Source organism: Nuphar pumila, chromosome 10 (genome assembly GCF_984573655.1).
Source record: "Nuphar pumila chromosome 10, dmNupPumi1.hap1.1, whole genome shotgun sequence".
In the NCBI taxonomy this organism is placed as follows: Eukaryota; Viridiplantae; Streptophyta; class Magnoliopsida; order Nymphaeales; family Nymphaeaceae; genus Nuphar; species Nuphar pumila.
In genome coordinates, this window is record NC_143258.1 from 91,149,136 (window position 1) to 91,162,653 (window position 13,518).

Genomic DNA, 13,518 nt, shown 5'->3' on the forward strand with positions numbered 1-13,518 from the left:
AACTAACTTATTTATAGATAAATGCATTTTTCCAAAGCTGTAAGCAATAGGATTTGAACTCAACTTATTGCTTGCAAGTCAAACACTTCTACCATCCATATAAAATATCTCTATTACTAGTTAACATGTCAATACAAACTGAGCTCAATCCAGCATCCATTATTCATGTTTGGCATGCCGAGCCTATTTCATAAGGGTGTGTTCAGGTCAAAGCTGGATCGGACCAGGGTGGATGCAAACCTGAATGTGACATTGAGGTGCGGATACTGGTTCTAGATCAGGTCTGATCGGATCTGACATACAAGAAACCATACCTAGGTCCTATATGGATTACATGAACCAGACCTGGCCCATATATACCCACTAAAATACATTTTTACATTGAAAATTCACAGGTTTTAATCGGAATTCAAATCAGGTCTGGGTCGGATACGAAATTTCACAAACCATATCCAGCTCCATATATATACTAATCGGACACTTTATGTCTGATCTGGATTCTAATCGGACCTCCCTTTTAGGACCAAACCTTGACCATATAGGGTTTGGTGCCGGTCAGGTCTGGGTCAAACCCAACCCATTGACATCCCTAGATCTCATACGAGCTCTTTACCAGCCGAAGACCTATGTCACACATATCCTCCTATATATTAATCACATTAGGTACTTTACTAAAAACGGCCCTATCCCGTATCCATGTGACACAGCCAAATTAACACAAGCCTAGCCATGAGGAGCTCATCTGGTTTATCACCCCTAGTTGAGGATAACGTCTCTTTAATTCCCGTATCCACCCAATTGGTTTCCTTTTTCTTGACAGAAACCCAATTGAGTTTCTCAAAAAGCATGATGAGCTCGATAGGCCAGTCTGAAGGTGCTGAAGAGAGATTACTTGTGGCTTCCATAAGTCTATTTGTGGTGAGTTTGAATCCAAACATGAGTAGTTCCCTAATATCGATCGCAGACATGTTATTGATTATTTGGGTTGATAGTAATTCTGCCAGTCGTTATGATATTACCTATGACATTGTTGATGATCGGATCTTGTTGCACTTGTATGCACAGTGACAAACGTTTAAAACGACAAAACAACTGCAAACAAATTTTTATAAGAATTTTTTAAAAAAAATATCACATTTTTTGGTATTTTTATCAAAAAATAAATGAATATATATATTGTAGATCATCCAAGGGAAAAACCACCCATGACCGACAGTAACATATAAAAATAAAAGCACCTATTTTTATGAAAATAACTAATAAAAAGAGATTTTAAATTTTATATTTAACAAAAATATCACAATATTTTGAAAATATGGTGATATTTTGGTTGATTAAAATGGTTACATGAATTATTATTTTTAAAATATTTTCAGAATATCGTCTATATTTGTCACTGTATGAGAGAGATCCACCAACTTTGTCAATGAAAAGGTTACATTATCCACATAGATTGTCTACAAGAAGAGTGTACTTATCCACTTATCTTTGTGAGAGAGAGAGAGAGGTTTCCTATGAAAAGACTGCACTATCCAGAAGACGCTTGAACCTTGGACGCGTGGTTCCGAATCTGGTTCACAAACTCCTCAAAATTTCTGCATGAGGACCCACCCTCGTTGACTGCAGCCCTTGCCGTATCTCTCCACTGACTGCTATTCACCTTCACCTCTGATCTTCCCCTCTCCCCATCATCCATAACAACCCTCAGGCACCTCACCAGTTCCTCCCTGCTCACCACACCCCTCTCATCAGCCAAGGCCCTGACTCCAACCCTCCAAATGTCAGCAACAAACTTTGCATTTGTAAGTTGGTCCATCCACTGTGGCATGGCCACCAAGGGCACCCCCATGCACAGGCTCTCAAGGGTTGAGTTCCACCCACAGTGGCTCACAAAGCACCCTACTGAGGGATGGCTCAACACATCCAATTGGGGACACCATGGCACCACCAATCCTTGCTCACTTGTTTCTTCCAAAAACCCCTCAGGCAACCTATTCTTCCCCTGCACTTCTATGTGCTCATTTGGGATATTCACTACCCACAAGAATTTCTTCTTGCTATCCTTCAAACCCCATGCCAACTCCTCCATCTGTTCATCACACAAACCCAATATACTCCCAAATGAAACATACACCACAGAGCCTTCTTCCTTCCCTTCCAACCACTGAATGCAATCTTTCACCCTCTCATCACCACCATCATATGCATTGATGCTGGTTTCACTGAAGTGTTTGTTGAAATACCCAGGAGGGAGAAAAGGGCCAATAGTCTTGAGAGCTCTCTTGGGAAGAATGAATTGTACTGCCTCAGCTTCAAGCTCATCAAAGGAGTTGACAAACACCCAAGTGGGCTCACTAGAATTGGTGAACCGATCAAGAAGCAGTGGGGTGAGAGCAGGGTACTTGTTGGTAGGTTGCAGAGGAGAAGGGATGTCATGGCTTGCCAAGTTGCCCAATTCAAGTAAGGCCTTGTTTGAAACAAGACCATGGTAGTAGAGGTAGTATATGGCATAGACTGCACAAGATTGAGTGAAGAAAGATGCACAGAGTATGCCTAGTGTCTTTGCAATTTCTAGCACCCAAGGCATGCCAAAGTCATAGATGATGCATGTGGGCTTGTGCTGCTTGATGAGGCTAGAGAGAAAGAGAGATGATTCAATACGGAAACGTACAAAGTAGGCTTCTATGGTGGATGAATCTTTGTTGGTATTGCCTAGAGAGAAGGACTCAAAATTGAGGTATGGAAGTTTGTTGGTTTGTGATCTGAGGATTGAATCTATGGCATGGTCTGCAGAGATGAAGGTGACCAGTAGGGAAGAGTGAGCTAGACGGTTAGCTAGCTGGATCAAAGGGTTGATGTGGCCATGGGCAGGGTAGGTAACAATGAAGATGTGTGGGGTTGTGACTCTGCCTCTCGCCATCTCTTTGGGTTATCTCTGCGATCTCTCTCTTGTTTGCTAGTTGCAAGCCTTTATGTATAGCAAGAGCATGATGGGACGAGGCTGCTGATGACCACTCATTTCTCACGATTTCTTTTTTCGATAAGCCATTCTTTCACGACTTCTGGCTGGGTGCTAGAATCGACCTCGTTCATGCTGACCAAAATCAGTGGCTTGCTTTCTCCTGACTTTTGCTGCAAACAATTGAAAGCAAACACTTCATCCTATACTTTTGATATTTTTTCATCTCTTTATGTGAGAGGAACCTTATCCTAAGCATTTATTATCTATTTATCCTTTCAAGGGTTGGTATGGAACCCTGTTTTCCTTGGTTCCAGTCGTACTTTATTCACCTTTGTTGATTTAAAACTAACCTTTAGATCATGTTTACATACTTTATTTACTGTTTTCATGTGTTAAAAGTTGACTCTAAGGTGATGTTTGTACCATTTTTAAACCGTCCTTATCTTAATGAATTGTGAGCTGTCAATTTTTTATCATCTCAAAAAGCAAATCTTCTAGTGTGAGACTCGAAGGTACTATTTTCATGTGTTAAAAGTTGACTCGTACGTCATGTTTGTACCATTTTTTAACCATCCTTATCGAGAGGGTGGTGTATGTTCGCCCCCGATGATTCACTGAATCCCACGTCTGTGTTCGGGGCTTTGAATGAGCACCACGTATACAAGCACATGGGGCTCGTATTCTCGTGTATGTTGACATAACTTTGCATCGGACTCTGGTGTTGTTGCAAAGACTTAAGTACCCTTTCTTGGTATTCTTCTTATAAAGTGATGGTTTGAGAAAATGACAAAAATGCCCTTCATTCAAAAAAGAAAAAACAAACAGTTCAAAAAAAGGACAAACATGTCGTCCATCCAGAAAGTCGAGGATGATGTTGACTCTTCAAAGTCTTCTTCTTCTTTCTCCGTAAAACACTGTAAAACCCTCTCTCTCTCTCTCTCTCTCTCTCTCTCTCTCTCTCTCTCTCTCTCTCTCTCTCTCTCTCTCTCTAGAGAAGAAATCAAGGGAGGCAAAGAGTTCTCCCTGGAGAAGGCCATGAACATCAACCCTCTCACTCTCTCTCCCTTCTCTCTCTACTTCTGTGCACATCCAACAGACGATCCTACATTGCTCCATCGTCATCTTTTTCTTCTTCCTTCTCCGTAAAACACTGTAAAACCCTCTCTTTCTCTCTCTAGAGAAGAAATCAAGGGAGGTAAAGAGTTCCCCCTGGAGAAGGCCATGAACATCAACCCTCTCACTCTCTCTCCCTTCTCTCTCTACTTTTGTGCATGATTTAGAGTTTTTGGCCTTACAGGAGGGGGTCCGGGGGTTCCCCCCAGGCAGCGCCCTCCGGACCAAATTTTTTTTGGGCCTTCCAACAACGATTTGTAGTATTATCGGGCTTTTCTACAACAATTTGTAGTATTTTCGGGTGATTTGCGGAAGACACTACAAATCGAAAATCGTTATAGCGATTTGTAGTGCCTTCCGCAAATCGCTATAGCGATTTGTAGATTCTTCAGCAAATCGCTATAGCGATTTGTAGTGTCTTCCGCAAATCACTATAGCGATTTGTAGTGTTATTCAGTAAGCAAATCGCTACCCGAATTAGGACAAACTTGTTAGGGTCATATCTCCCTAACCGGAGGTCATATTTCAAATCCGTAAAACGTGGTGTCTTCGTTATTGAATCTAGTTTATTTCTGTAAATTTTCATCGATTTCTATTTTCATTTCATTCTTCATTTTAACTAAAAACCAGACCCCTATTATTTTGTGTTATTTGAGTTGCACAACACCATTCTCGCTTGACATCCACATCTTGATTCTGGCATGCTCCTTGTTGGATTTTCCATTGATTTCTTCCAACCTTTCTTGGAACAAAAATATGTCTTTCTCACCACGATACCCTGTGCATTTTTTGACCACGACACTCGGGACCCGTGCCGGGAGGAGCCCCCAGACCCCCCCTCTTGTAAGGGCAAAAACTCGAAATCAGGCTGCACAACGAATCAAGTTGAACGATGCTACCCACGCTGGGAGGAGCCCCCAAACCTTCCTCCTATAAGGGCAAAAACTCTGAATCAGACTCCATAACTCATCAAGTTGAATGATGCTACCCACGCTGAGAGGAGCCCTCAGACCCCCCTTTCTGTAAGGGTAAAAATTATGAATCAAACTCCACAACTCTTCAAGTTGAATAATGCTACCCACGTTGGGAGGAGCCCCCAAACCCTCCTCCTGTAAGGGTAAAAACTCTGAATCAGGATCTACAACTCATTTAGTTGAATGATGCTACCCACGCTGGGAGGAGCCCCCAAACCCTCCTCCTGTAAGGGTAAAAACTTTGAATCAGGCTCCACTACAGTCAATGTGCAGGTCAGTCGGTGCTTGATGGAGCAATGTAAGATCTTCTGTTGGATGTGCATAGAAGCAGAAAGAGAAGGGAGAGAGAGAGAGTGAGAGGGTTGATGTTCATGGCCTCCTCCAGGAGAGATTTCTTTCTCAGATAATCCTGCAGTGCAGAGACTGGGTCTTAAATAATCATCTTCGGGGCACTTAAGTCTTTACAACCACTCCTTTTCAAGAATCATCATTTTTTTTGCACCAATGGAGGAGAGGGTACTTAAGTCTTTGCAATCGCATCAAACTCCAATGCTAATTAATGTTGACAAACATGGGGATACGAGACGCACATGCTTACATACGTGGTGCTCTTTGGGACTCCCGAACATGAGATATAGCTAACTCCCCTGTTCGGGGGGGGAACATATAACCTGCTTTGGTCCTTATCTTAATGAATTGTGAGCTGTCAATTTTTTATCATCTAAAAAACAAATGATGAGCCTTCTAATGTAGTAAATAAACCATGTTAAAACATGTGTTGGTTAGATCCACACAAACAATAGCCATGAATTTACGTATTCTACATTTGAGAATTCAAGTACCAACCACACCAAAAACTTGATTTTTCTCACTCTAGCACCAGCCACACAAGAAGCCCCTCACCCCTTGGTCGACCTCCCTAGTTAAGGGCTTAGGTTGCTTGGGAAGAGCTACAATAAGGAGACCTTGGGCCTTCCCAAGCTTTGCACCAAAAATGAGTGTGCAAGCCTAGACTTTGTCAAATGCTAATAACTCCACCAATAGTCCATTTTTTACTTTGGGCTGGTCAACATGAATTCAAATGAGGTCCAAGATGGACCACACTAAAGTGGCGCTACCTAGGACCCCACTCATGAAGACGAATCAAGATCTGGATCTAAATAGGTTGTGAATTGGATCCTACACCAACACTAAGAGAGAAGCGAACTAATAACTTCACCAATAGTCCATTTTTTACTTTGGGCTGGTCAACATGAATTCAAATGAGGTCCAAGATGGACCACACTAAAGTGGCGCTACCTAGGACCCCACTCATGAAGACGAATCAAGATCTGGATCTAAATAGGTTGTGAATTGGATCCTACACCAACACCAAGAGAGAAGCGAATTTGCGAAAAAATAAAAACTACCCTTGGACCCCATACACCCTCTAGTACCACAAAAAAATCCTATAGGGTACCAGAACTATCCGGATTCGTAGAATCTGGCTCCTAAAAAATAAAAAAAAAATTATATGAAATAATTATTGCTAAAACAAAGTCTAAAGTATGATTCCACAATGAAATCAAAACAATAAAAGGAGCACGACGAGCATCGCCTAACTGGAAGATCCACTAGGACCAGGGATGTCCTGCAAGCGTGTGGATTGCCTTGGGTAGCAATGTTTGGAACGGGTCTGGATATTTGGATTGGGATCCAAATCCGCTTCTATCTTTGGATGTTCTGCATCATTCCTCCCTGGGTCGAAAGGCTTCATCCTCGGAGCATGTATCTGCTCAAGCGTCACTCTATAATCCTTGCACAAGTTCAAAATATAAACAGCGTAGACACTATTCAAGGCAAATAAAAGTGAAGTAAACATGGCAAGAGATTCATATTGGAATGACAAAAATATTTGATGCAATGCAATGCAATATGATCTATAAAATGTAATTCAGACAAATACAAAGCAGAACAATAAAATTGAATCTCAAAAGCATCTAAGACATTATATTTAATGACCTTACCTTACATCAACGCTCTGCAGATAATACCAAAATTTGGGTCAGAAACAGATATCAATTGACTATATAGCATGTGATTCAAAATTGCAAAATTTGAGCTATTAATTTGAAAATCATATGATGAGTCACAAGCAACATAAAGTAACAACATACCAAATGTACTATTTGGATTTATCAAAGAGACAAAATCAACATTATCCATTAAACCCTGGTGGTCATAAACAAGATTTGGGGTTTTTATGCCAACTAGACCTATTGCCTCATGACTAAAATAAGACTCTAAATTCAACTCCACAGAAGGAGTTTCAACATCTAAGCGTTCATTGACACACATGTCTTGTTGATTCTTATCAATTAAATATACCTTTTTGACCATTGACTCGACAATGGATATACTAATGAGACTTGTCAGAACAATGTCAACAATCATGACAGACGCAACGCGGGGGTAAATTGTAACATCCATTGGTTCACCATGAGAGTTTTCAAAAATGTTGGGTTCATTGATAAGGATGTCTATGAACTCATCAAGGCTTGGATTGAGCTTTTCAATTTTGATATCAGCCTCACAAATGGAATTATGAATGATAAGTGTGAAGTCATCGATGACATCCTCACACGCAAATGCTTCTTCATCTTTGATGTCTTCATCAACATCGCCATAGAGTGGATTATCAAAGATGAAGTTGTCCTCGAATCAGCTTAGACAACCTTTGGGGTTCCCTATGAATAAAGGGTTGTCAAAAATGAAGTGAGATCGTTCTTCATGATCTTCTATGTCAAAAAGTGAAGAAAGGTCGGACAATTCATCGGACTCTCTAACAAGCATGGGTCTTTCACTCAACTTTTCAAAGACTAAATCAGAAATGTACACACTCATTGAAACTTTCTCAAATAGAGGTGAGGGTTCAATCATGGATTCCTCATTAACTTCAACAATAGGATCACTACCGACTTTAAGAGAAGGATTTGCTAGGGAATCCTTTGCGACAGCATGAGATTTAAATAAATCTTGAGGTTCATGTCTGACTATGAACACACTGGGTCCCTTGATTTGAGATGCAACGATCTTAAGGGACTCATGAGGCAAAATGGGGGTAACAGCATAAGATGGAGGAACCATAACAGAACTGGTGGTTTGGACCACAGATGACAAAGTGGAAGACAAAGGAGGCAAATCTTTTGAAGGGAGCAACTTGATTTTTCTACCCTCAAAAGTGAAGGAATAGACATTGGACTTACCATGATATATGACATTTCGGTCATATTGCTAAGGTCTTTCGAGAATAAGATGGTTCGCATCCATAGGGAGCACATTGCACCAGACTTGATCGAAGTAGGTATTTCCAATAGAAAACTTGACCAAGCATTGCCGATCGATACGAATATCGATGCTCTTTTGGAGCCAAGATATCTGATACGGATGAGGATGTCTTATAACTCAAACTTAACTTGGTCATGGCTTTGATCAAAATCATGTTTTCGCAACAACCGGAATCTATGATGAATCTGCATACTTTCCCATTGACGGTACAAGCAGACTCAAAGATGTGTGTTCTTAGCCATCGACCATTCGTTTCTTGTCTCGGAGCTAAACAAACTCGTCTAAAAATGAGTGCATCACCTTTATCAGGCAACAACGCATCCTCTTCCACAAACTCTTCTTCAATATCTCCCTCAAAATCTTCTAGTTTTTCATCATAAACAGGATTGGACTCTGGATCGAATCTCGAATCATCCTCAATTTGCGATCCTTTGATGAAGAGGGCCTTGCCACAACACTCTGTGGACTTATGACCGGGTTTCCCAAAAGTATAGCACTTGATGAGATTATTGAAACTAGAAGTTCGAGCTTGGGTTCCTAACTGAGCATTCTGACTCGTAACTCTAGATGGGTTATTCTCATTGGGGTGTCGATAGGGTGGGTCAACTTTTCAACTTGGGACTACTGGGGCCCGCACTGGGGTTCTAGTAGTCTGACTAGATTTCGCCAAAGTCTTTCATTGAGTAGACATTTCCCATTGACGCGCTTTCTGATAAGCCTCGAATACAGTCCAACACTCAACGAAGTAAAACATATTCTGTAATTGAAAGTTCAGACCTCCAATATATTTTGATACTAACTGTTCTTCGCTTTCACGGATGTCATTCTGAGCAATGAGATAATGAAAATCTTTATTGGTCCACCGAACGAGTTTCTTATTTCAGACTTTGATATTTCTGATAAAGTTCTCGGTCATAGTTCAATGGTAAGAATTAAGCATGGAGTTTCTGCTCCATGTGCTCCCAACGCTCAATCAGGGCATGACCCTGATGTCTGCGTGTTTGCTTGAGTTGTCGCCACCAGGATGCAGCTCGACCCTTTAATTTGAGGGATATCAATCCCACACGATGATCCTCCGGGACTTCCTTAAATTCAAGAATTTTGCAAACTTCGCTAATCCAATCTAAGAATTCTTCAGAAGTTTCAACCCCCTTGAATTCTGGGATATCAAATCGTAAGCCTGAATCCCGATGGGATCTCCTAGGATCAAGGTTATCTCTCTTCTCTAGACTTTGTCGATGTGACTCAACGTCATCATGAGAATCATATGATTGGGTTTCACGATTTTCTCGAGAACTGTGTGAACTCCTTTCCTCACGCCGATCATTAAATCTAATATTTTTGGCCATTTAACAAGTTAAATCTTTAACTCGACGATTAGCCTCGGTGAGTTATCTTTGCAAATCACGCACCTTATATCGGTGGTCACGATCATCGTTTTCCCTATTACAATTATTTTGACCTCGTCCGCCCATTCGACCCGCCATGGTGAATGGTACCTAAAAAAAATAGACTCCCTACAACATCGAGAATCAAGTCAGATTGAAAAATCCAACAACCTGACTCTGATACCAAAATGATGAAATGTTACGGTGGACTCGGTACACACCGATCTACGATCCAAGATCCAAACAGATCTAAACGCATGCAGAAGCTGATATGATGCATAGTCCGAATAGAACTCTAGAAACTGTTTTTTGGGATCTATGCACTCTGTTTCGATAGAGGAGATCCAAATTAAAGTTGTGTGTGATTCGCACAGCTTTCCAACGAATCCAGAAACACCAGATTCGGAGCAAGATCGGCCGCTCCATGAACTCGACACTGGGACTGCTAAACAAGTCCAACACAGATTATCGAAATTCAAGGGCAGACTGTTTGAGGGGATTTTTGACCCTTCAAACATTGGAGTTTGGAAAAAATCACAACTGACGAAATAAAGGTCAGATCCAGACATTTCCATAACACTAAAGATCGCAATTTTATTATTTTTCTATAATACTCTACGAATTTTTGAATATCTAAAATGATATAGAAATATATTGCAGGAATAAAAATTCAAATATTCGATAACAACAGAAATTGATATTTTTATAGCACAACGACAATGAATCAGCAAAATCTTTAAACATAAAAGTTGTAGGTTACAATCTTAGCTTTTCACATAATCAAAAAATTCTAAATTTCATGCAGTGAATCTTCGGATAACGGCAAAATACCAAACACTACTAGGAGTGTTTTGAACCAAATTAATCACAGTGGGTCGCTGTCAGTCAGAGACTTTGACAGTAATTTTCAGGGCCTTAAATGATTGAATAATGAAATAGTCTCAACTACAAAGTTTGATACAATCTTCTTAGCTTTCCAAGAAGCTAAAAAACATCCAAATCGGATCCGTATCGAGATCGATACAACCATTTCTTTGAAGGTGTCTCTGGGCTGATCAACATGAATTCAAATGAGGTCCAAGATGGACCACACTAAAGTGGTGCCACCTAGGACCCCCTCTCATGAAGATGGATCAATATTCGGATCCAAATAGGTTGCGAATTGGATTCTGCACCAACACCAAGAGAGAAGCGAATTTGCGAAAAAATAAAAACTATCCTTGGACCCCATACACCCTCTAGTACCACAAAAAGATCCTACAGGGTACCAAAACTATCCGGATCCGTAGAATTCAGCTCCTAAAAAATTTATAAAAAAAATACATGAAATAATTATTGTTAAAACAAAGTCCAAAGTATGATTCCACAATGGAATCAAAACAATAAAAGGAGCACGACGAGCATCGCCTAACTGGGAGATCCAGTAGGACCAGGGATGTCTTGCAAGCGTGTGGATCGCCTTGGGTAGCAATGTCCGGAATGGGGTTGGATATTTGGATTGGAATTCAAATCTGCCTCTATCTTTGGATGCTCTACATCACATATACTTTACTACCTTTACCACAATAAACATCTTCAGAAAATCAAAAATGCATCTATAGGTGTCCATATCTCCCATTGGAACAATGACATCATAGTTGTAAAGATGCGATCGTTGGCGAACTATAATGAAAGTATTGTCAGTAAGAGCATGCAATAGCTTATGCACAACAGCATAAGTACTGGACATACAGAAATTAATTTGCAAACGAGAACTGCTTGGCCTAAGTAACTAATCAGTTACACATTCAGGCTTCATGTTCATACAACCTGATTTACATTTTGTGATTCCTAAACTCAGCTAGTATACTACGCAAATTCCTTAAAACCATTACAAGTCTAGTTATGCATAAAACTAAAGGATTTGGATGGATGGACACTTACTGACCATAGTCAATGCACAGTGAATTAAGTCTAAGCTTGGTTATTGGTGGGTGAAGGACTCGCCATTCTATCTTCAATTATTAGTCATTCAGGCAATCTTAAATAAATTAGCAAAGACCTAAATGAGGCTTTAGAGACCACATTCAAAATTGAAGGTAGGATCAGGTGATTGACCCATCTAACTGGCAGACCTCAGCCCGAGCTTGTATGAGGGGTTTTACCATGGCCTGGCAGTCAGCTACCAGTCAGTCCAGAACTGCAGGAAAAAACTGTTTTAAAATCTCTTTCTTTTTTTTAACTTGTTGCCCAACAGGCCTGACAGAACCGACCTGCTAGGCCCGGTTATGTCAAGCCTGGCAGGGCCAGCAGGGTCTGCAACCAGCCAACCTAGTCTAGCAGCACCCTACGAGTGCTGCCAGACTTGGCCATGCCCTGCCAGCCTGCTTGTGAGGCTCGACATGGTTCTAGCCCAACAGGGAAAAACCGTAACCCTAGGCAAAATTTTTTTTTTTTCCAGAACTATCCCTTTCCTTTTTACAAAACATCATGGCAGCAGCCCTGCACAAGCTGCACCTGTGCAGGTCTGCCATGCTATGACAGGCCAGCCGAGCATGACTCGGTCGAACTATCATTGAGCCCAATATTGACTATCAAAAGAAGTAAGCATGGTCAGTAATAACAGAAATTTTACAGGGCTTTTGAAAGCATGCATATTTCAGATTTAAAAGTCTATGAATGCATTCATTCGTTACATGCCTGCAAGCATATGTATTATGCATGTTCAAGAACTATTATGCAAGCATGAGCATGCTAATACATTAGAAGAAAATATTCAGATTTTTTTTCAAGTGATATGCATGCATAAACAGAATTTAAATCTAGCAATTAAACCAGCATTCAAATGCTTCTTCAAGAGGATATTTATGAAACATCAACAAGCATGTAACAAACTATAGTTATCATAAAATAGACATGTACAGGATTTTATTTAAGAAATGATGAAATGAACTAAGAACGCATCCATGAAAATTGATATCTATAAAAGAAACATCTAAATAAATACTTTTACCACCAATAAAAATTTTGTTTTTACATATACAGAATTTTAATTTTTTGAAAGAATAGAGATCGTCAAGAATTCTACCATGGACGAGGATCCATGCATCCTCTTTCAAGTATATTTACAAAAACGTAGTTTTAAACACTTTTTCATGAATTTTCATCAAATTATTGCATGAAAATCCAATCTATATCAATTTTCCACTTGATTCAAGAGAGAAAACCCATACCTTGAATAAAAAAGTGACAAAAAATAAGGGTGAATGTTGAAAAAAGTGGGTGGAGGGCTGGAGCAGCTCTCCTCCTCCTCTCTTCCTCCTACTTCCTCTATTTTTCTCTCTTTTCTTTCCTTCTCTCTTTCTTTCCTTCTTTTTTTTTTAAAGCTATTTATAAAGAAAAGGGGGGTTATGCCCTCTCCCTTCTCCAGCCCTCTTTAAATGGGCTAGAGAAGGAGAGTTTCCTTCTTAAGACTCTCTCCCAATCTTTTTAAAAATTTCTCAACTCTCTTGTTTTGACTTTTTTTCAAAGTTTCCTAATTTTTTAAAAGTCCTTTCTTAAAACTTTTCAAGCCTTTTTAGGCATAAGTAAGGACTCTATTAAGAAGTCCCAACCAGCCATAAAAATAAAATTCAAAATAAATTAAAATTAAGTAATTATTTAATTAATTATTTATTATTGAATAATTAGTAATTATCTAGGAGTTTCCAAAAATAGCCAAATTGACTTAAGAGACTTCTTAACCTTATTAAACCCCAAATTAAAGCTTTATATT

At 39.9% G+C, this 13,518-nt stretch overlaps 1 pseudogene; it reads right to left on the reverse strand.

The window, feature by feature from the left end:
* Positions 1-1,528: 1,528 nt before the first annotated feature.
* On the reverse strand, positions 1,529-2,920 carry LOC149827334 (mogroside I-E synthase pseudogene; annotated as a pseudogene).
* Between the last annotated feature and the right edge of the window lie 10,598 nt (positions 2,921-13,518).